General features: G+C 41.5%; 1 pseudogene; it reads left to right on the top strand.

The window, feature by feature from the left end:
- Positions 1 to 22560: 22560 nt before the first annotated feature.
- On the top strand, positions 22561 to 23083 carry LOC139006693 (ferritin light chain pseudogene; annotated as a pseudogene).
- The last annotated feature ends 1916 nt before the right edge of the window (positions 23084 to 24999 follow it).

The following is a 24999-nucleotide window of genomic DNA, read 5'->3' as shown; positions in this document are numbered from 1 at the left end:
GCTCTCCACACGCACCCCGACTGTGGATCGAACCCGCAACCTGGGTATGTGCCCTGACTGGGAATTGAACCCAAGACCTTTCAGTGCATGGGAGAATGCTCCAACCAACTGAGCCACACCAGCCAGGGTGGCAAACCTACTTCTCTTCTTCCTATACCCACACCCACTAATTATAAAGTGGATCCAATGTAAAAAAAAAAAAAAAAAAAGAAAAAGAAAAGAAAAGAAAAGAAAAGAAAAGAAAAGAAAAGAAAATCCCAAATAGAATTAAGTAAAGTTTCATTCTTGCTCACATGAGGTCCTCTGAGGCTGTTTTCTTTGTGTGCTGGTCCACTTTGTAGGCTGCTTTGGCATTATGGCACCTCCTACTCAGCCCATGCTTCCATAATACTGCTAATGAATGCTTCCTTATCAAAGTGACATACCTAACTTCTACACACAATTTACAGGCAAAAACTAGCCATGTGGCGACACCCCACTTCAAGGAGGAAGGTAAACACAATACTCTTGTTTGCCAGAAAACAGAGGAAAAGAAAAACTAAGTGAGCAGCAATGATGCTACCCATAGTGCATTACAGTCATCCAGATGTATGGCAATTTGACCTTGATTTTCTAAAATGTATAGTAAAAATAACGGGCAGTTAAACTATGTATATGTGCTAGACCATCAAATAAAACTACTTCATGCATATTATTTTATAGAATTTTTTTTTTTACTATTTAATGATCACATTATTTATGCTGGATTTATTCATGTCAATTTTTAAAAAAATTTTTCTTTTTGCCTATGAATTTCTAACTAGGCAAAACCAGTTAAAACATTGTTGTGATTGTAGGAATTGCCTTTACTCATGAATTATTGTAATTAGGCTTATCTCATAACTAATGAGTGAAGTTTTATCAAAAAGATCATTCGTGCCCTGGCCAGTGCTGGTCAGTAGTTAGAGTGTGGCCCCAAATACCAAAGGTTTAGATTCCCGGTCAAGGCACCTGCCTGGGTTTCAGGTTTGCTCCCTGCCCCCTGGTTGGAGCTCATGCGGGAGACAGCTAGTCAATGTGTCTCAGATCAATGTTTCTCTCTCTCTTACTCTCTCTCTCTCTCTCTCTCTCTCTCTCCCTTCCACCCTCCTTTCCACTCTCTGAAAAGCAATGGAAAAAATATCCTCTGGTGATGATTAACAAAAAGTAAAATAAAATTGATACTTCAAAATATAGCCTGAATTTTCCTTTTTCCAAATATTCTTATAGCTTTTTGCTGCCACAACAGTTTGGGCCTGAATTTTATTTTCATAGGTTTAAAGATAGATTTTTTTTTTCTGCTGAATTTTGTCATTAGAAGATACCTATTTTTAAGAAAACCATTTTTGTACATTAAACTATATCTAAAAAGGGAATAAAGAGGAAGAAATAAGCATGAAACAAGATTTAACAGAGGGAGAAAGAAGACCACACAGAGCTTACTTGGGAAACAGTTCTCCATGTGTCTCTCACATTTCTGCACATCCTGCAAGCAGACGAACTGACTTTTTTTCTGGATTATCTTTTAAAGGATGTTTGCATAGAGAACAACCTTGGAAGACAGAAGTATATCTCTTGAGAGCAGAGAGTGGGTTTGTAAGAGAACGTTTCCCTCAGGCGCAAAGGTTGGTCAGGCTTACTTGCAGCCCCCTTATAACTGATTGGGGTTTCCTAAACACCAGGGTACTCAGCTGTATCGGTAGCACTCATGTGTGTTACTGCTCATCACCTGCGTGAGGCTTGTGGGAGCATGAATGACACGATGCCTGACGTGTTATGAGAATAAAATCCTTTTTCTCTGACCCAGGAATCTCATATTTTTTGTCAGCTCCCAAAAAACGGTGGCGAGCTAACTTGACAGCTTTTGGCAACAAGAATGAGATACTCACCAACATGGCCTTCTGGAAAGGAAAGGACAAAGGGTCCTAAAGACTGGATTGGGGATCATGAAAACACGGAGGACTCAGTAGTGAAGTTCTTGCCCAAACAATAAGCAAAGGTAGATGGGGGTTGGGGTAGGCGGGTGGAGTCTCCCACTGTCCTACTTAATCATGAATATTTAGAGTCTATGTAGCAAAAGGTAGGATTGAAACAAGTCACCCAAATGGTGCTTCAGTTGTTGCTCACTCTCCTTTGGTAGAGAAGAGAAAGGGTCAAGGAATTGCCACACTGATAGAGGGCACAGGGCGGTCTGAAAACATTGGAACTTAGTTTTAACTGAGCCCTGAGCAGCTTCTCAAAATGCAAAGTCACTCAAAATGGAAAGTAAATACACTTTAATTACTGGCATGGAGCCACTCTCTCCCTACACACCCCCAGATTCCTCCCTTATCCCTTTTACTCTGACCTCAGCTCTTTCGAGAGAAAGTCAGCTGAAGGTGGGGTTGAGTCCCCACGAGGGAACAAAAACTATATCCACTCTTCCAAGTCTGCTGGGAAAGTTAGGGAGTGAGGACGCAAACCTCTATGGCTCTGTTGAACACAGGCACCAAGTCACCCATTCCATCAAGTTCCAAGAGAAAAGACAGTGTCCAGATTCTATATATACTAGAGGCCCGGTGCACGAATTCGTGCACAGGTAAGGTCCGGCCAGCCCACCCCAATGGGCGGGGGGGATCGGGGCGGGGCCGGGGGGAGAGGCTGCAGGCAGTTGTCAGGCTGGTCAAACTCCCAGTCAAGGGGACAATTTGCATATTAGCCTTTTATTATGTAGGACTAGAGGCCCGGTGCACAAAAATTTGTGCACTGGGGGGGAGGGGGGTCCCTCAGCCCATCCTGTGCCCTCTCGCAGTCTGGGACCCCTCGGGAGATAACGACCTGCTTCCTGCTGGCTTAGGCCTGCTCCCGGGTGGCAGAGGGCAGGCCCAATCCCTAGGTGCAGCCCCTGGTCAGGCTCAGAGCAGGGCTGATTGGGGAGTTGGGGCGCCGCCCCGTCATGCACAGAGCAGGGCGGATCGGGAGGTTGCAATGCCACACTCAGTCACGCTCAGGATAGACTAATTGGGGGGTTGGGGCACCGCCCCCTGTTACACTCAAGGCAGGGTCAATGGGGAGGTTGCGGCGCCACCCCCTGTCACGCACAGAGCAGGGCCGATCAGGGGGTTGGGGCGCTGTCCCCTGTCACTAACAGAGCAGGGTCCATCAGGGGGGTTGGGGCGCTGCCCCCTGTCACTCACAGAGCAGGGCCCACCAGGAGGTTGAGGAGCTCCCCCCGTCACTCACAGAGTAGGGCCGATAGGGGAGCTGGGACACCGCCCCCTGTCACACTCAGGGCAGGGCCAATGGGGAGATTATGGCTCTACCCTGTCACACACAGAGCAAGGCCCGTGGAGGGGGATTGGGGCGCCACCCTCTATTACCCACAGAACAGGGCCAATCAGGGGGTTGGGGTGCCACCACTGTCACACTCAGGGCAGGGCCGATGGAGAGGTTATGGCTCTACCCTGTCACACACAGAGCAGGGCCGATCAGGGGGTTGGTGCGCTGCACCGAGCCGCAGGGCAATCGGGGGGTTGGGGAGCTCCCCCCTATCAGGCACAGAGCAGGGCTGATCAGGAGGTTTGGGCACTGCCCCCTGTCACGCTGATCCCGGTGCCGGGAGCCTTGCTGCTCCGCTGATCCCAGTGCCGGGAGCCTCGCTGCTCCGCTGATCCCGGTGCTGGGAGGCATTTTACCCTTTTACTATATAGAATAGAGGCCTGGTGCACGGGTGGGGGCCGGCTGGTTTGCCCTGAAGGGTGTCCTGGATCAGGGTGGGGGTCCCCACTGGGGTGCCTGGCCAGGCTGGCTGAGGGGCTGAGGGCTGTTTTCCCGCTGGCAGTTGACTAAAAGCTCCCAACTGCTCCTTGTTTTCTTTTTTTTTTATTCTGGGCCAGCTTTATCTCTGAGGCCTCGCAGCTGAAAACATGGATACAATGTTGCGGTCCGGGGCTGAATGAAAGCCTGTTTTGTTTAGCTTCTTATTTGCAACATAGTAATAGTTGCTTGGAGTTGCAGTTGAGAGTCCAGCAAGTGAGGCGGGGAACGTTGGAATCTGCAGTTCCTGGAGGAAGCAAGCCTCCCTGCTCGCTTCAGTGCATGGCTGCCGGCCGCCATCTTGGCTGACAGTTAATTTGCATAAGGATACGCTGATTAGCCAATGGGAAGGGTAGTGGTCGTACGCCAATTACCATGTTTCTCTTTTATTAGTGTAGACTAGAGGCCTGGTGCACAAAAATTTGTGCACTGGGGGGAGGGGGGTCCCTCAGCCCAGCCTGTGCCCTCTCGCAGTCTGGGACCCCTCGGGAGATAACGACCTGCTGCCTGCTGGCTTAGGCCTGCTCCCGGGTGGCAGAGGGCAGGCCCAATCCCTAGGTGCAGCCCCTGGTCAGGCTCAGAGCAGGGCTGATTGGGGAGTTGGGGCACCGCCCCCTGTCACACTCAAGGCAGGGTCAATGGGGAGGTTGCAGCGCCACCCCCTGTCACGCACAGAGCAGGGCCAATCAGGGGGTTGGGGCGCTGCCCCCTGTCACTCACAGAGCAGGGCCCATTGGGGGGTTGGGGTTTCGTACCCTGTCACACACAGAACAGGGTTGATCAGGGGGTTGGGGAGCTCCCCCCTGTCACACACAGAGCAGGTCCGATCAGGGGGTTGGGGAACTCCCCCCTGTCACACACAGAGCAGGGCCCATCGGGGGGTTGAGGAGCTCCTCCCTGTCACTCACAGAGTAGGGCCGATAGGGGATTTGGGGCACCGCCCTCTGTCACACACAGAGCAGGGTGGATCAGGGGTTTGGGGTGCCGCCACTGTCACACTCAGGGCAGGGCCGATGGGGAGGTTATGGCTCTACCCCATCACACACAGAGCAGGGCCCATGGGGGGGGGGGGGGGTGGGGCGCCACACCCTGTCACACACAGAGCAGGGCCGATCAGGGGGTTGGGGCGCCTCACCCTGTCACACACAGAGCCGCAGGGTGATCAGGGGGTTGGGGAGCTCCCCCCTATCAGGCACAGAGCAGGGCTGATCAGGGGGTTGGGGCACCTTCCCCTGTCACAAACAGAGCAGGGCAGATAGGGAGGTTGTGGCCCCGCCCCCTGTCACACACAGAGCCGCAGGGCGATCAGGGGGTTTGGTCGCTGCCCCCTGTCACGCTGATCCCAGTGCTGGGAGGCCTCACTGCTCCGCTGATTCCAGTGCTGGGAGGCATATTATCCTTTTACTATATAGGATAGAGGCCTGGTGCATGGGTGGGGGCCAGCTGGTTTGCCCTGAAGGGTGTCCTGGATCTGGGTGGGGGTCCCGCTTAGGTGCTGGCCAGCCTGGGTGAAGGGATGATGGCTGTTTGCAGCTGGTCACACCCCCTTCAGGGTGGGGGTCCCCACTGGGGTGCCTGGCCAGTCTGGGTGAGGGGCTGAGGGCTGTTTTCAGGCTGGCGGGTGACTGAAGCTCCCAACCTGTCCTTTTTTTTTCTTTTTCTTTTTTTTATTCTGGGCCTGCTTTAGCTCTGAGGCCTCGGCTGCTAAAAGCTGGTATCTGGTTTGTTTGGGTTCTATAATCGAAACACTGTTTCAACTCCAGCTCTGAGATCCCGGCTGGCTGAAAGCAGGTTTCTGGGGTTTTGTTTAGCTTCTATATTTGTAACAATGTTTCAAACTGCAAGCTCAGAGGCCGGCAGCCGCAGGCAGGGAACGTTGGCTTTCTCCATCACTGAAGCAAGCCTCCTGTTTGCTTCAAGCTGCCTGGCTGCCGACAGCCATCTTGGTTGGCAGTTAATTTGCATATCGCCCTGATTAGCCAATGGGAAGGGTAGCGGAGGTATGGCTAATTACCATGTTTCTCTATTATTAGATAGGATGATTTGGTCAGGATTTGCAGTAGGGATGTGAAGCTAATATGACCTTGTCTTCTATGACATTATTTAATCCTTATTTTTCTTCTATTTCTCTAAGAGGCCCTCAGTTTTCTTCAATGGCTCCTTCTTGTAAGACCACATCGTCAATTAGAAATTCTTAAAAAAAAAAAATAGAATTCAGAAGAATTTAGGACGAGGGGGCTGTCATCAGCCTTTAAGGGGAAATATCTGAATGACCATGATTAGAGGTAAGCTGAAATATTTATGTTTTCAAAATGAGGCATTGGTTGAAAAATGAATGAGGGACACTGTCATAAGCATTTCTATTTTCCACAGTTTTATCTTTGGTGGCCTTTCCTTCCACACTTTTAGATACATGATTTCATCTACATTGTAGAATATGTTTATGGTTCTCAAATCTATATCTCCAGTTCTAACATATCAAGATCCAGATCAGCTTTTTCAAATGCTTATCAACTTGGCTTTTCCACAGGCACATCAACCTAATACATTAAAACAAAACAAACAAAAAAAAACCCTGAAACAATCCTTATCTCTTTAAATATTCCCTCCTTTCCCAACATGATTAATAGAGGCAACATTCTCAACTCTCCCCAGTAGAAATTCATTCTCAAGTCCCTCCTCTTCTTAACCATCTGCACCCAAATCCTATCCATTTTCTTCTAGAAATATATTTAAAATATGACCATTCTTCCCCATTTCTCCTGCCACTAATTTAACTCAGGCTCTTATGATTTCTATCCAAGACTAATGACACAGGCCCTATCTGGTCTTTCTTCTCCATCATTCTCCTCTACAATCCATTTTTACACTCCTGCCATAATTAGTTTCTTATCAAATAAATATGATTATATCCCTCCCCCCCTTTTTTTTACATTTTTCCCTGATTTCCCACTGGCTAGCCTATAAAGGCCAAGTTCTGGGTAGAGTGCTTCATGATGTAACCCTAATATACACTTCCAATTTCATTTCCTTCCACTCTCCACCACAATCTTAAACTCCAAGCCACAATGAACTTCTCACATATCTTTTCAAAACGCTATGCCTTTGCACATTTTATTCTCTTTGCCTGAAATGCCCTTTCTTCCTCTTTTGTATATAGCAAATCCCCATCCTGTATTCAAGGCTCTCCAGGGTTTACCTCTTCTGTCCTCTAGCAGATACTACAGTACTTATTTCTGTGTATTTGATTTACTTCTTCATGTGTTTACCTCTTCCACTAGACTGAATTCTTTAAGAGTAAGGATCATAGACTTCATTTTTGAGTGCTGGATGCCTAGGCAAATGTCTTAAATATGCATGAACAAATGCTTATTGACTTAATAACTTAATTTCTCATGTCAAGTCAGAATCCAGTGAATGCCTTGGCCTGGAATCAGTTCTTGAACAACTGAATGCTGATATTTTCAAAATTTTCCATATTCTATATTCTATACAGTTTATTCTTTGAAAACTTCATTCCTTGACAACCTTCATTTTGGTTTTTCTTTCCTTTTTTATTTTAGAGAGAGAGAGAGAGACATCAATTTGTTATTCCACTTATTTATGCATTCATTGGTTGTTTCTTGTATGTGCCCTGACCAGATTTTGAACCAAAAACCTTGTTGTATCAGGACGATGTTCTAATCAACTGAACTACCCCACAAGGGTGTTTATTTTTTTTCTATTTTTATTTACATTTTTTTCTCCTTTTAAAATTTAGGTATAATTGACATTTAATACTATATTTCAGGGTTACAACATAATAATTAGATATTTGTATAAGAGATTACCATAATCAGTTTATTTGGGTTATTTAAAAGAACATAATGAACTATCACATAAGAAAAAAACAAGTTTAAATTTTGCTTTGTCGTTATGCTAAGTGAAATAAGCCAGTCAATGAAGGAAAAATACCACATGATCTTACTCATTCATGGATAATAAAGACCATTACAAACTTTTGAACAATAATAGATACAGAGGCAGAGCTGCCTCAAACTGATTGTCAAACTGCAGCGGGAAGGCCAGGGAGGGTTGGGGGGCAGGAGGGAGGCGGGTAAGAGATCAACCGAAGGACTTGTATGCATGCATATAAGCATAACCAATGGACATAAGACACTGGGGGATAGGGGAGGCCAGGGGATTGTCAAGGGCGGCGGGGGGGGGGGGGGGGGGCGGGGGGGGGGGGGAAGGACACATATGTAATACCCTTTGTAATACTTTATGCAATAAAAAAAAATTAAAAAAAAAAATTTTTAGCCGAAACCGGTTTGGCTCAGTAGATAGAGCGTCGGCCTGCGGACTGAAAGGTCCCAGGTTCGATTCCGGTCAAGGGCATGTACCTGGGTTGCGGGCACATCCCCAGTGGGAGATGTGCAGGAGGCAGCTGATCGATGTTTCTCTCTCATCGATGTTTCTGACTCTCTATCTCTCTCCCTTCCTCTCTGTAAAAAATCAATAAAATATATTTAAAAAAAATGTTTTTAAATGTTGCTTTGTATTAAAATTTTAAGAGATTTGATAAGGGAGAATATTGAAAATAATAGCTAAATTAAGGATGAGGGGCTCCTATGAATTATCCTTGTATCCCTAAGGGTCATGAAAAATAAAAAAGGTGATCATTTGTGTGCATATAATCACATCATGCCTTATAATATTAGGAATGCCATTAATAAAATAAGAGTTTAACTTGAAGATCCCAAAAGATTATTCTGGCTTCTAATATTATATATATACTAGGGGTCTAGTGCGTGAATTTGTGCACCTTGAAAGCAACTGTGGGCAGCAAGGCTGCAGTAGGCACAGGGGCAGGTCTCAGCCCATCCTCTGCCACCCCACCCAGCCCCTCCCACCACGGCCCCCAGACCCTTGTCTGCTGACAGCCCCGCTCCTACTGATGCTGCTCCCACACGCTGACGGGCGCCAGTCCCACTCGCACCTCCTGATGGTGTGGAGCGGTTGAGGCCAGCACCAGCAGCAGGTGCAAGTAGTGGCTGCTGCCCCAATCGCCCCTCAGGAGCAGGGGGAAGTGGAGAAGCCCTCAGGGGCGATCAGGGCTGGCAGCGGGTGTGAGCGGCGGCTCCGGCGCTGGCTGCAGGTGTGAGTGGGGCCAGCACTGGCAACAGGTATGAGTGCCAGGCAGGACTGCGGGAGCAAAGAATTTTCAGTAACCACCAGAGGCTCACCCCAATGACAGCGGCCAGCACCCTGCCTTGGTCTGGCACCCCCGCTCACCTGCTCCACCATCCCACCATGGCCAACGCCTGCCATGTTCCGCACACGCCCACTGGTGGTCAGCGCACATCATAGTGACCAATTGTTTGGTTGTTCGGTTGTTCTGCCATTCGGTCTATTTGCATATTAGCCTTTTATTATATAGGACTCTGTTCAGTGTGTCGATTTCATTGGTTTGGGGCCATAGCATTTTGCAGTATACTGCATTTTATCTGTTCATTTTATCAAATTGATCAAACACCTCCTATGCTGTATCAGAAACATGTGGGTGGGAAATGAGAGGCAAGAAGCAATTCATAAAGAGGGATGGGAAAATACCAAGGCAACATGTGTTTTATATTTAACTAGTGGCCCAGTGCACAAATTCGTGCACATTGAATGGAAATTAATTAGAAGAAAGATTTTAATATCACTATTCGCCCTTTCTCTATAATAGAAGTGTCAACCAAATTCACAATCAACAATAACAGGTCGAAACACACACATGCGATTGGCGCCAGCGAGAGCTTTATATATATCATGCATGCACAAGTCAACGTAACCTTTTATAGATATAGAATAAACTTGCTTAATTAGACCTGCTTTCTGATTTAGCTAAACTTTTTCCAGCCCAGTGAAGCACCCCAACTTCTCTTTCAGGTAATTGTCAGCAGCACAGCAATAAACATGAACATGAAGCAGATTATTGTAGATCACACAGGGAGAACAAAGGTTAAAATATTTAACTCTAGCAGTGTTTGACTATATTCTGCACAGTGAGAAAACCTAAAGTCAGTTTAAAAGTCCACCATTTCTTACTTCTTTTCAGTCAGGTCATGTTTCTAAGCTTTCTAAATCTCCATTTTCCTGCTAATGAAAAGAAAATAGTATTCCACCAAGTCTCCTATCTACCTACTCCAGGACTTCTGTGAAGATCAAATGAGATGAGGCATGTGAAAACGCTTCACATACATTTGGTTAAACTGTGAAATGTTTGCACCTAGATATAAAGCAAGTTGTGTTCCTGGGTTGAAGAAAATGCAAGGAAGCTAGTTACTCGGGAGAGGAAACCAGGCGTTGCTAAGTGACGTCATTACCCGGTGCCCACAGCCTCCATTTCCAGACTGGGCTGGGCTGTGGGCTACATTTTGCACCATGGGGTCTCAGCAGCATTGGCTGCAATTTGGTGGGCTGTCCAGGGTGGTGGCAGGGCCTGTGTCCCACTTGGGGGAAGCCAACTGTTGCTTTGTGGGTGCCAAGTCTGTGGTGTCATTTCTCTGTAAATGGCCAGTGCACATCACAGCAGCTCCTGCATTGAGCATCTGCCCCCTGGTGGTCAGTGCTCATCATAGCTACCAGCCGGACAGACACTTAGCATATTAGCCTTTTATATATATTTAATGTTACCTGGTCTGTATCCATAGGTTGATGAAACTTGAAGAAATCTGAGTTATCTATATTAGCTATCCTAGGAAATTACCAGTTCCTTGAGGATAAAGAGTTTTTATTCATCTGCCTTTTCTCCAGGTAAAACATTCTGAATGCGTCTTTGCAGAATTGTATTAAATGGAATGCTTTAATCTTTCCTTACAAAATTTAGATGACATTCTAATAAAGCATATTCACCTGCTGCCTGATATAATAAAATATAACACATGTGCATCAGAAAGAATGAAAAGACTTGCTTTAACTCTTATGTAGCATTTAACGGAAATAGAGAAATATTTTTAGACCATCTTGGGGCAAAGGAACCTGAAAAGTAATTGCTGACTCAGTCTTGAAGATGAAAAGAGTTTATTTCTGTCAACTAAAAGAGATAGTACAGAAAAAAGACCACAGGGAAAGGAGAAATATTTTTGTTTCACAGAATAGAGAGTTGTGGTTGCAAAAAGAATGAGATGGCAAGCAAAACAAAACTTTAGTGTTTATTTATTACAGAGCCCTTTTAAGTCTGAGATGCAAAAAGAATAATTCAACCAAAAGGTAAATTGGAAAATATCTTCTAAAAGTCTCCTAAAATTTAAAATTTAGCAATGTGAAAAATGAGAACCATTCTTATAACAATGGCAAGATAATCAAGCTATAAGATGGCCTCACAATTTCATGCTCAGTCTGTACTTTGCTGTAACCTCTACAACTTTTATTTATTCTGAGTGGGCTGGGCAGTGAAACCCATGAGACCCACCCTCTGGGACAGAGCCACTTTAAATACAGTGCTCTGCCTACTCATCAGACACAAAAAGGCAGTGAATCATTCATCTTCTAACCAAAATTAAGCTGGTTAATTGCATGGCTATCAACTTTGACAGTTAATGTTTACCGTCAAAATTTGGGATAAAGGATAAATGAGTTTTCAACAAAAGAAATATGAAGTGGACCATTAATGAAATTCTAACTAGAATGAACTAAATCTTTTTTTATAAAAACGGCAGTAGTAAATGTTTTAAAGATGTATTGCTTCTTGTTTTACAGTCTGTCTTTTTCTTGACCACAACCAGAATAGGATATAATAATTCTAAAATAACAACCTCCTAAGTTATGTTATTGTAGAGTACTTGCACAACCCAACCCAAGGCAAAATAAACATTAGAAATGAATTGTTCCCATGAAGCAACCTAAGGAAAAACTGTCACTAAAAACTAGTCATTTTTTAAAGCCTAAAAAGGTAGATATCTGATGTATGAGTTTCATTGTTAATTTACGTCATCCAAAATTTCATCCAACTAAGAGCATTTATTTAATTATAAAATAACATCTTAAGAACTGTGTTGACTCTAAATGTAATCATTTACAAACTACTGATAAATTTGGTAAAATTTTAAAGGATAAAATTGTTCATTTATTCAGCAATCGTTGCTGAAATTTAGTGAAAACAAGATGCTATATAGTTTTAGTCAAAAGTTGGCGACAAATATTTTTTCTTATTATAGAACAAAGAGGTGACTGATTCATCACAATAATTTTTGTTTACATATTAGTCATTTGGAAGCCAAGAAACTCAGTACGTCATGGGGGGGGGGGGGGGCGGCTGGGTGCTATAGGAATCATAGTTGAAAATGAAGTTGCTATTTTTACATACTTTTTCTGTTGGCTCCTAAATTTAGGCATTTAGAGAAACATACTTCCCTTGATTAAATGTCCCAACTGGGGTAGAATTTAATAACATGTTTATTCTAAACTGACTTGTATTACCTTGATGCTAAATGTTGGCAACAAATTAAATGTTTTGTTCTTTCATGTACCTCCAAGAAGCTTTTCTAGACTCAATCATTCTTTGGAAACAAACACCTGATTAGCTTATTGATGATATACAGAGGTGAAATAAGAAGTAAATAAAATATATTTTTTTATTCTAAATAGCTATATTTCCAAACTAGGATTCTCTTAAGTTCTTCTATTAGCCTAGGTTGAAAAAATAAATAAATAAACCAATTCATAAATTTAAGTCACATAAATCAGGAAAGTGCATTCTTATTTAATGTTTTAGAATTTTTCCATAAATAAATTCTCATTCATAAATGAGTTTTTATAGCCCATCAACTTCAGAGCTAATGATGAGGCTTTGTACTTAGTATGGTGTCTTTCATCTTTGGCCTTTGAATCTCTTTATGGGCCTTAAATAATTCTCACCACACCCCTCTGGTCGGTATCAGTATCCCCTTCTTATAGTTGAGGAAATAAGACAGAAAAGATTAGTATGAGATCTGCCCAGTGACATAGAATAAACCAGGAACCCATTCAGTGTGAGCTACAAAACTCACAGGCAACCATGCTATCAGCCTCCTCCTTTCTCCTTCCTATCAGTATCAATGTTTTAACATCCTCAATAGAAAAAGATTCTCAATTAGCAACATAGCTAAGATGAATTACTTTTTCACTCTGAAAAATTTACCTTGCCTCTCTGAACATTTATTTTATTGCTTCCTCTGTGCTATAAAATGGATTTTTGACATTTTGTAACAAAATGTACAAGTTGGTACCCTGAGGAAATTAGATTATGGATTACTGACAGTTACATATAAAACTTTTAGGAACTGTCTAGCATACAGTATCAGATTGTTTATAGGGACATTTTAGAGTGCACATAGGCCATTCACCTAGAAATCTTTATGGCAATATTGTTATGCTACAACCTCATGAAGTGACTCTGTGTTGGCTTGTTCAGGCTTGTGCTCTCTGTGAACTGAAGACCTGCCATACACCCAGTTACAACTAGTTTGTCAGCTATTGCATTATGCCTCACATCGACTGAAAGTAAATCTACGTCTCCATTTCTCTGTTAGAGTTCAATGGCAAATGTCTGCTCCTGAAGCAAAATGAAAAGAGAAAACTAACACTTTTTCTGTCACTAATTTCTCTCTCTCTCTCTCTCTCTCTCTCTCTCTCTCTCTCTCTCTCTCCCTCTCTCTCTCTTTAAACATCCCAAAAAAGTTTAAGGCTTACCCAAATCCAATAGCTTTGTTTTTCTACTCTTCATGTGGCTAGCATCTCTTATTAAAAGAGAAAATGCCATTTCCCAAAAACATTATTAATAATCACAGGTTTTCAAAAATTGTATTTTAATGCCTTGTCTCGAAGAAAATGCTTATTGGGAGATGTCTCTATTATTAGATTTATTCTAAGTTTGCTTTGTTTATGCTGCTTAGTTTTCTTACAATGTTCTACTACTCCATTAATTGTAGAAGATCATGCTACCAACAAATGGTCTCTCTCTTTTTTTCATAATGAACTCTTTCTTCTTGCCTCTGGTCTTCTTTGAATAATTTGTATGAACACAATGCAATGATTACCTTTGTGGAAAAGGTAAAAAGAGGAAAGGCAAAACCACCCCATTTTAATTTTGAAACTATACTATTCAAATATTTTATTTTTTATCCATCATGCCTACTCACCTGCTTTGTATAAAATGACCAATTTTTAAATTTAGGATATTATTTGTCATAGGATTTCAGCAGTAAATATTTTGTTTTAAAATTCTGCTATACTAAATTAAATCATAGTATGGTTAAAATTCACCAATTATATCAAGTTCACATATATACGGTTTAAGAAAAATAGTAAGACTTTTCAAATGAATGAATTACTCTGAGTATCAGGGTCAGATTGAGCCCTGTTAAACAAATATCAATTGTTGGATGTTTAAAGTATTTTCCAAAGTCCACCGGTGCCTATATAGCATGGACATGTTACAAAATGTTTCATTCATAAAATAGAAATATGTTCTATTTTTCTCAAATGAAAGTTTTCAAAAGGATACATCTTTTGATATTTATCGTAACTTATAATGGAATTCTTATTCTAAGGTTTGGATAGAATCAGTTATACTTATTTGCCATACACTTCCAAATATTTATTGTAGGGAGTAGTTGATAAACCTGCCTGTTCTATCTGGTTTCTTAAAACTGGGTCAATTTCACCATTTGGTGCTAAGCACCATCCATCACCCTTATCTCTCTAACAGCTAATCTAAAGTAGTTAAGTAGTAATATATTAGCATTCCCTCTTTTAAACTCATGCAGCAAACTATAAACACAGCATTACAAAACAGAGAAAAAACAAACTGCAATAACCCTTACTGATTTAGGGGTAGAAAGCTTGATAAACTATTTTCACTTCAAAATAAAGTTTTGAAATCATTTTCATACAGTTAGCAGATTCTTTCCTGTGCAATACTAGGACATCGGAGAGTATATTTAATGAGCTGTGTAAGGAATGAAGCCTTTTGCTCTTTTAAAGTTCATGTCAAAAAAAAGCAAAGCACATTAAATTCTCACATTGTAGTAAAAGCCCTGTTCGATTTCCTAGATGACTGTCAGTGGCTGCGTATCCTGACTTTTATGGTACAATGTGAATCTGTAGTAGTGGTAGTATTTCTAACAAACATTCTATCATGCCTTAATAAACTGGACTCTCATGTGCTCTGGGCACATTTGAGCTCAGTTTCAAAAGGGCTTTATTTTTCACTGAATGCAATTCACCAAAACCTCCTCCCTCTTTTCCAGAATCAACTCTTCATTGTTGTTTCTCTTGTTGACTTACAGTGAATGAAAAACTGTCCTGGTATTATAAAACTGGTCTGTTTTTATGGAAGATTAGCTCTGCTGAATATATACATTTACTTGAAATATATTATGAATATTTATTTATTTACTTGAAAGCAGACAATATTACGGTAAAGTGAGTGAAGTAGATAATCTATAATAATAAAAGTGTAATATGCTCATTAGACTGGACATCCTTCCGGATGAAGCTGGGGCTGCAAGGCAAGCCCAGGTCCCAGGTGCCAGAGGGAAGCCGGTGTCAGCAGCCGGGGGAAGGAAGGACTACTCTTGCACAAATTTCGTGCATCAGGCCTCTAGTAGAGAGTATTTACTCACCATAAAACATTTCCCTGTGCCAAGCAATGTATCAGGCACTGGGGATACAAGACGCAGACACAATCCTTGCTCTTGGATAATTGACAATGTAGTTAGAATAGAAACTGTTTTCTTCCTCTGCATTCATAACAAACATTTTTTCCCACCCTTCTAATTTTTATCTCCAGAGTCTATGGAACTTACCACTTCCTTTTAGGTCACTACAGTGGTCTCTTCTAAAAGGTCTCCCAACCTCTGGTAAACCCATCCTTTTGATCTTCCTGGATTCATTATTCACCTGAACTTCTACTTTGATTATATTCATACAGGTTTGAAAATTTCAAGAATAAATGCAATTGAAATAAAGTTTAATTTCTCAATCTAGCCTCAGCCTCAATGCTTTAAAATCAGATGTCAATCTACTCAGTTTCTAATACACAACACACATTTTCCCACATTTCCACCCTGAATTACACTGTTGCCAGTATTTAGAATTCCCTCTGTTGAGATCCTATCCATTTAAGGTAAAGTTCATATGCTGCCTCTTCCATAAAGCCTACCCAGAATTCCTCTAGCAGAAACTGATCTCTCTGTCTCTCAATCTCATCTAAATGCTTTAAGCTCTTTCTTTGTATCACTCTTATGATGCCGGTCAAATACTACCTTGTATTGTTATGTTTATGTATTTCTTCTTTTCAATCATATAAAACCACCACATAACTCTTGGCATGTGTCATATATACTGAGCACTCAGTAAACGTGTGAGGTGTTGAATGAATTCAGTAGGAGGAACAAGCGAGTGTGCAGAGATGAGAGCAAATATGTAGGAGGAGATAAATGTCATGGAAAGCTTTGTTAATGTAAAAGAAGTGAAACTTTAATATTAAAGAAAGGGATTTTGTTCCTAATTGTATGTTGATTTATAGTTTCCATACAAGAACGTTCCAATTTCTCAAATATACAATTCTTTTTTTTTTTTTTTTTTTACATAATATGGGGGAGGTACAAAAAGGTGTTGAGGTCAGTGGGTAAAATCATTGTGAAAATTCCAGGAGAGGGGGGAAAATTAGAATATCTCAAAGAGAACTTGCTCCAAATGGCAGCATTATTTGTATCCAGACAACGAAATGACCAGCTTTTATGTGCTGAATTATCTAATCTCTTTGTATTCAAGGTTATGATGTCATTGTGGTAAGGAGGTCCATTTGGGACTGGGGTAACTTTTCTGATTACTTGACACATATAACCTTCCTCTGGTTCACATAGCTTTGAGGTGAACAGTCTTCTGACCTCTGAAAGGTGTAGGATGTATGGTGTTTTGAAAAGGATATACAAGGAGAGAAGAGCAAAGAGATTGCAGCTGTTAGAAGTACTATAGGAGTTGCCTCCCCCGAAAAGCAGCTGGTTTCCAAGCCTTTTGCCTGCGTCCCCATTGCAGTCTTTCTTCCTTCCATCTCTTAAGATACAGCAAATGATTCAAAGGAGATGCTACAAGGTAAAGCATTTGCTTGCCGATGAAGAAATGCTAAGACACTACCTAATGAATACCGTTCTCCCACTCCCTAATCTGCAGCAGAGAGAAGGCTGTGAGATCCCACCCAGGTGTGGAGTCAGGAGAAAAGCTCCTTCCCCTCCTCCACCACCATTTTAAGGACATGCAACAAGCAAATGTTCTTTAGGTTGCATTTAGGCCTCAAAGCTCTTGAAAAGGGTGAATTTCCGGTAGGGCAAGATAGTCTTGGGGAGGAATTCTTCAAGCATACAAGGTCAAAATACCCTGGAGAATAACACAAGAAAGTATTTGCCTAGGCTTGTGGAACAATCTGCATTTATTCAAGCCGAGATAATGGGGGAGATTCGAGGGCCTCCCACACTGGAAAGTGTGCTTAATGACCTGGCATCCTGAGAACTTATCCAGACTAGCGGGAGGAAGTCTAACCTTACAAATGAGCTTCTGTGGAGATTCTTCTTACTACATTTCCCATTCCTGATGAGAATGGAGCTAGCTGCACATGTGGCAGCCAGATGCCCCCCCCCTCCTTCACCTCCCCCACCCCCCCCACAGTTCACTCAGAAGATGAGGTGGCTGGGGCACAAGAGAAGATGGGCCAGCCTCCTACTGTACACGAGCACATAGTCAAATCAAACTCATCGATGTACAACTTCTCTTTTTAATAGCTCAGAGCAATCCTTTTTTATTGATAAAATCCAGAGTACTGTATATTTCCAAATTACACACAGATTCATTTCACACTCTGCTCAGGAGAATAAATCCATTGTCAAATAAACTACAAGTTGTAGGTCCTGGCTATGTAGCTCAGTTGGTTAGAGAGTGGTCCCGATAGGCGAAGGTTGTGGGTTTGATCCCCAGTCAGGGTACTTAAAAGAAGCAACCAATGAATGCACAAGTAAGTGGAACAACAAACTGATGTTTCTCTCTTCTTTCTCTCCCTCTCTCTCCCACCCCCTCTCAAATAAATTTTAAAAATAAATTAAAAGTTTTCATTTCTGTCATTTTTATTTATGTTGCAATGATTTTAAAATAGTAGACAGGACACACAAATCTTAAATGTATAAGATATTAAATATTTCTGAACACTATGATAGCTTATAAAGATGATTTCAAGCTCACAAATGTTCTCTAAAAGTTACCACTTCAGCTCATGCACAATAATTAATCCAAAAAGAACACACATAGTTGAAGCACTGAAAGATGGTCAAGTTCCTTCAGAATCATTAGAAACAAACTTGTGTTTAGTTTTTTTGAAAACCAATTTAAAGGAAATAAAGGACAATAAAAAACAAATCCATGGAAGTAACATTTTTATGTAGCACAGTGTATGCTGCAAAAAATAATACAACATTTAGTGCTTCAACCCAGGAATAAGATTCAGCGTGCCCACAACACCTGTTGCCTATTCCATTCCCACATTCCTGTTTAAATTTCTTTGACACCTCACCATCTTCTACATTAAACTTTCAAGCTCCTTTCCTTGGCCTGTCACTTCACTTTCCTTCCTAACACTTCAAATGTATCTAGGTATTTCCTGCTCATGACAAACTGGTCTACTTATTGTTTCCTGAACATATCACTCACATTCTTTCCACCTTCACGATTTAACTCAAACCCTTCCCAAGTGTCTTCCCGCTTGTCTATTACCTTTCTTGAAGATCTGATTTAAGTGCTACCTCTGCCAGGAAGCCTTTCCCAACCATCTCCCTACCAACAGATTCGCACACATCCACGCTTGTGTGGAACACCCCCTTCCCTGCACTCCTCTGGCAAGTATCGTCTGGGCTACCATTTGGCTTTTACTAAATGCTTCCATCCATTGCTATACTGCATATATTTATTCCCTTTCCCCAGGGTCAAGCGTCAAGTCTACTGTCTATTTTATCCCCAGAAACTAGAACTAAAAAGTACTCAAATACTGTTGCTGCTAATAATGTTGCTGTGATGATAATGGGCCTATGGAAAACAAAGACTAGGGCGGACTCTCTTAGGAAATTATTAACCACAAAACAAAACAACGACGAAAGAAACCACATGAGTTTACCTCACTGAACACACCTTGCTTCTTTCCTAAATTCAACTGATATAAAAGTAACTTATACTATGTGTTAACCAATAATTACCTATATCCTCATGAGTGAGATTCAGTTTGGTATACACCTTTTAAGAATACATTTTAAAATTACCTGTACAGCACACTATATATAATAATGTTATTCAAAAGTAGAGTGTCTCACACTTGAAAACTCAGTAGAGAAAATTATTTCTATGGATTTTATTTATTTAAGCCAAATTTTTAATGCTCTCCCCCCCCACCCCCCCCACCCCCCCACAAGTGCTATAGTAATTTCCTTATCTGTGCCAACCCATCATGGTTTACATATACCCCTGAGTTCTCTTATAATCCATAATTCTTGAATTGGACAAGAGACACACAAACCTGAGAACATGTTGTGTCATCCTTTGAAAACCTTCTATATCTGAGAATCAGGATTCCTTAATTCTAGTCTCTCTCAGCTCCTACTATTATGTTACTTTCCTATCAATAAAATGGGAATCGTAACATCAATTTTTTTTATTGCATACTAGATGATAGATGTGAGATAACTGATCTGAAAATCCTTACAGGAAAGGCAATACATGAAGTCACAGTATTGCCCATTAAGATGAAAGTCTGAGATAACCAAGACTCAAATCTCTTCATTGCCTGAAAAAAAAGTCTTAAAAGTTACTAAGCATCTATAATGTGCCACATAGAGCATTGCCTGGGAATTCAAAGATAAATAAGACCCAGGACAGGTCCCAGATCTCAAAATATAATCAAGACAAAGAGTTAAAACAAATAGATCAAAGGTCAGCAAGCTATACTGCCTGTTTTTATAAGGTTTGTGAGCTAAGAATGGTTTTTATAGATAACACTTGCAGTCAATTTGATGAATGGGTGCACTAACTTTGAACCATCAATAAGAAGTGTTATCCTCTCCAAAAGAATTCCATTCTCCTGATCAGTTTATCTGTGTTACAAAAGAAAATGTACTAAATTTTATTATATTTTTAATTTTGTCAATAAAAAATAATTAAAGCCCTAACTAGTTTGGCTCAGTGAATAGAACATCAGCCCCAGGACTGAAGGGTCTCAGATTTGATTCCAGTCAAGGGCACATACCTCGGTTACATGCCCGATCCCTGGCCCTAATCAGGGCTTTTGTGGGAGGCAACCAATTGATGTGTCTCTCTCACATCTATGTTTCTCTTTTTGTGTCTCTCCCCCTCCCTTCCACTCTTTCTAAAAATCAATGGAAAAATATCCTCAGGTAAGGATTAACAAAAAGATAAATAAAATTGAAATTTATTTTCTGTCTTATTATATAAGTTGTTGTTACATACTATTGAGTTAGCTCCTACTCTTGGTGATTCTCTGAATGACTAATGTCCACAAGGTCTTAGTCTCAACAATCCTTCTCAGCTCCTGTAGCCTCATGCCTATGGCTTCTATTTTTTTTTCTTTTTTAAAAAATATATTTTTATTGATTTCAGAGAGGAAGGGAGAAGGAGAGAGAGAGAGAAACATCAATGATGAAAGAGAACCATTGATCGGCTGCCTCCTACATGACCACTACTGGGGATCAAGCAACAACCCAGGCATGTGCCCTTGACTAGAATTAAACCCGGGACCCTTCAGTCTGCAGGCCAACACTCTGTCCACTGAGCCAAACCAGCTAGGTCACGTATGGCTTCTTTTATGAAGTCAAACCATCTCATATTTGGTCTTCCTCGTTTCCTGCTACTTTCTATTTTTCCCAGCATTATTGTCTTTCCCAAAGAACACTGCCTTCTCATGATGAGTCCGAAGTAGGATGCAACCTTGCCTTTTCATGATGTGTACAAAGTATTGGTAAGGGCAAAAATAGAATATTGAGGACTAGCTATGGTTATGGGAAATATTAACCATGATTGCCTTGTGTTGGTTACAGAAAGGACATTGTGATCTGGCTGGGAGTTATACGCCCCCAGAACCTGGGAGTCAACCTTGGAATGAGGTCCATTCTCTTTCAAGAACTGCCTGTCATCATGGAAAGATTAACGACCTTGTTGCCCAAACAATGGAGTCCCACTCCAGCCTTCTACTTCCCCATGCCTGTAATCCCTCCTTCCCCATGTAATCCTTGTTCTACCTTACATAAGCAGCTGGTTTATGCGGGGGCTGCAGAGCAGATTTTTGTGGATGACCTGCTGCTCTCCCATACGGCCAGCAGTATTGGAATAAATGCTCATGAACCCTGTTTTTACTTAACTGGCTCAAGTAGTGACAGGCAGCATGGACCCATTGATTGTCCAGTTACAGTATCAGACCTACATAATATCCTTGATTTTGCCTCAAATAATTACTAACTGTAAACTTTCCAGAAAATGTATGCTAACCTCTGAGATAGTTAAACATATAATTAAAATATGATGTGGCAAATACAGTGACAGAATATAACTTGAGAATTCTGTTTATTATGAAAATATTGGGGAGTGACACCTGAGTCAGCTTGGTATAATGGTCAGAAGTCAGCTTGGTCTACTCCCAAAGCAGACTGCTGGGAGTAGATGCCATCAAAAAGAGCCTGAAAAGCTAACGAAGAGTAAATGAAACAAGGGGGATGGGCAGAAAGGTCACCAAGGGTGGCTGGTGGGGAACTTTAGTCACTCATGGTCAGTTCAGGTCCTCAGATAAAAAGATGCTCAGATGGGATTAGACATAGTTAGTTTCAGGTGTTGATGACTCAACTCTATACCCCTACCATAAACCCAATTCCAATTATAAAGAGCTACCCCAGGGGTGGGCAAACTTTTTGACTCGAGGGCCACAATGGGTTCTTAAACTGGACCGGAGGGCCAGAACAAAAGCATGGATGGAGTGTTTGTGTGAACTAATATAAATTCAAAGTAAACATCATTACATAAAAGGGTATGGTCTTTTTTTTTTTTTTTTTTTTTTTAGTTTTATTCATTTCAAACGGGCCGGATCCGGCCCGCGGGCCGTAGTTTGCCCACGGCTGCCCGAAGGTGCTCTGTGAGTAGGGCTCTGTAAGAGATCTTTACTGAGAGGACACCATAACCTCTTCCCTTCTATGGACATGGGTCCTTGTTATGTTCTCTTATCTCTGTGAGCCTGTCCTGCCTTTAGTGTATTCACTATTCACTTGTTAAAGTTGCATTGTCTAGCCAGTTTGGCTCAAAGAATAGAGCTTTGGCGATGGGACTGAAAGGTCCCAAGTTTGATTCTGGTCAAGGGCACATACCTTGGTTACAGGCTTGATCCCTGGCCCTAGTCGGGGCACATGCAGGAGTTAACCAAGTGATGTGAGAGATGTTTCTCTCTCTCTGTCACTCCCCCTCCCTTCCACTGTCTCTAAAAATCAATAGAAAAATATCCTCGAGCAGTGCCCTCAGAGGTCCCAGATCTGTCTCTTGCTTTAACAGTGTTTGGATGGAACAGACCCAGGTACACCCACTCGCCAGCCTCCAGCCACTCTCCTGTGTCTTATCCAGTCACTACCTTCAAACAAAACCACCTCTGGGACCAGTCAACACACCGTTTTTGTTTTTTGCTACTTTAATTCCTTATGCCGAACAACCATGAGCTCCCAAATTCATCAGAATTATCCCACCGAGGTGGAGGCTGCGATCAACCGCCTGGCCAGCCTGTGTCTGTGGGCCTCCACACCTACCTCTCTCTGGGCTTCTATTTTGACCCCCGATGTGGCTCTCCAGACCGTGGGCCATTTCTTCCGCAAGTTGGTGGAAAAGAAGCGAGAGGGCACTGAGCATCGCTTAAAGTTGAAAACAAGTGAGGTGGCCACATTCTCTTCCAGGACGTGCTGAAACCTTCCCAAGATGAGTGGGGCAAAACTCAGGATGCCATGGAAGCCGCCCTGGCCTTGGAGAGGAACCTAACCAGGCCCTTTCAGAGCTGCAGGCCCTGGGTTCTACCCACGCAGACCCTCATCTCTGTGACTTCCTGGAGAACCACTTCCTGGATGAGGAGGTGAAACTCATCAAGAAGATGGGCGACCACCTGAATAACATCCGTAGGAAGGCCAGCCCCCAGCCTGGGCTGGGCAAGTATCTCTTTGAAAGGCTCATCCTCAAGCCTGACTAGGAGTCTTTGGAGCCCAGAGGCCTTTGAGAGGCTCCTCTGCAGTCCTCTGGTGTCTGGCTCTTACCTGAGCCTCTTCCTGAAACTACTAGCCATTCTTTTAACCATCTTGAAGCCCTCTCTATGCATTGGCCCAAATGAAAGCAATGAAGCTTTTTGCAGGGGGGAAAAAAAAACAGGAAAGAAAGATTAAAAAAAGAAAGAAAGAAAGATATCTTCGAGTGAGGATAATTTTTAAAAAGTTTTATTGTCTTATATACAAGAATAAAATACTTATTTTTTGTGATATAAGTATGTAGAAAATAGACATAAAAGTATTTGCAGTGACATCCAAATTTTAAATATATATATTTCCGATAACAGGTAACACATATCTATATACTTATCCCTTTTCCCTCCCAAAACATCACAAATAATGGCAGGAAAGGGGTTTTTAAAAATATAAAACCTCAAAGAAGAGAAAATAGCAGAGAGAACTGTCAAACATAAGTTGAAAGCTGGAAAGCATATGATAAAGTAAGTAGTAACTGACTTCTTAGCAAACAAGAGTAATGGAAAGTGCTTGTCCCTGGAAAAGTCAGGAAGCAAACTATTCCCAGAAAAGAAAAAAGTTGAAAGAGTTCATCACCACCAAACCAGTATTACAAGAAATGTTAAAGGAACTTCTTTAAGAAAAGAAGAAAAAAAATCAAATATATGGTTAAGAAAATAGCACAAAGAAAAAATATTCCCCTGACAAAGGCAAAGACATAATAAAAGCAGTGGATCAGCCAACGTTAAAACTAGTACAATGGTAAAAGGCAAAAGTAGGGAGGTCATGTGTAATTACAACAGTAAATTAAGGGATACACACACACACACACACAGAAGGAGTAAAAAATAATGACAAAAACATAAACGCAGAGGATGAGTAAAAACAGTATGATTTGAGTGTGTTCAAACTTAAGCAACCATCAACTTAAAATAACTGTCATAAAATAGCTTGGTCTATGAAGCACATAGTAACCACAAAACAAATATCTACAAGAGATAAACAAAAAATAAGGAGAAAGGAATCTAAACACAATGCTACAGCATGTCATCAATCTAGAAGCGAAGAAAGCAAGAGAATAAAAAAGGAACAGAGAATTACAGAAACAATCAGAAAAACAATAAATGGCAATGATTACATACCTAACAATAAATACTTGAAATCTAAATAGATTAATTACTCCAATCAAAAGATGAATGCATAAAGAAGAGGTGGGCCTAGCCAGCATGGCTCAGTGGTTGAGTGTCAACCTATGAACTAGGAGATCACCGTTTGATTCCTGGTCAGGGCACATGCCCGGGTTTCGGGCTGGATCTCCAATGTGGAGTGTGCATGAGGCAGCCAATCAATGATTCTATCTCATCATTGATGTGTCTATCTCTCTCCCTCTCCCTTTCTCTCTGAAATAAATAAAAATATTTTTTTTCAAAAAGAGGTGGTACATATACATATAGGATATCACTTGGCCATAAAAAAGAATGAAATCTTATCATTTTTAAAAACATGGATGGACCTAGAGGGTATTAATCTAAGTGAAATAAGTCAGACAGGGAAAGACAAATACCATATGATTTAACTTATAATGTGGAATCTGAAAAAACAAAATAAGTGAACAAACAAAACAGAAACAAACTCATAGATACAGAGAACAAACTGATGTTTGCCTGATGGGAAGGGGGCTGAGGGGCTGGATGAAAAAGGTGAAGGGATTAAGAAGTACAAATTATTAGTCACAAAACAGCCATAGCGATGTAAAGTACAGCATAGGGAATATAGTCAATAATATTATAATAACTATATATGGCAGTGATGACGAACCTTTTGAGCTCGGTGTGTCAGCATTTTGAAAAACCCTAACTTAACTCTGGTGCTGTGTCACATATAGAAT

This window comes from Myotis yumanensis, unplaced genomic scaffold, assembly GCF_028538775.1.
Source record: "Myotis yumanensis isolate MYYU_CA2020_CCGP unplaced genomic scaffold, mMyoYum1.0.hap1 SCAF_1, whole genome shotgun sequence".
Lineage (NCBI taxonomy): Eukaryota > Metazoa > Chordata > Mammalia > Chiroptera > Vespertilionidae > Myotis > Myotis yumanensis.
This window is presented reverse-complemented; position numbering and strand designations above follow the sequence as displayed.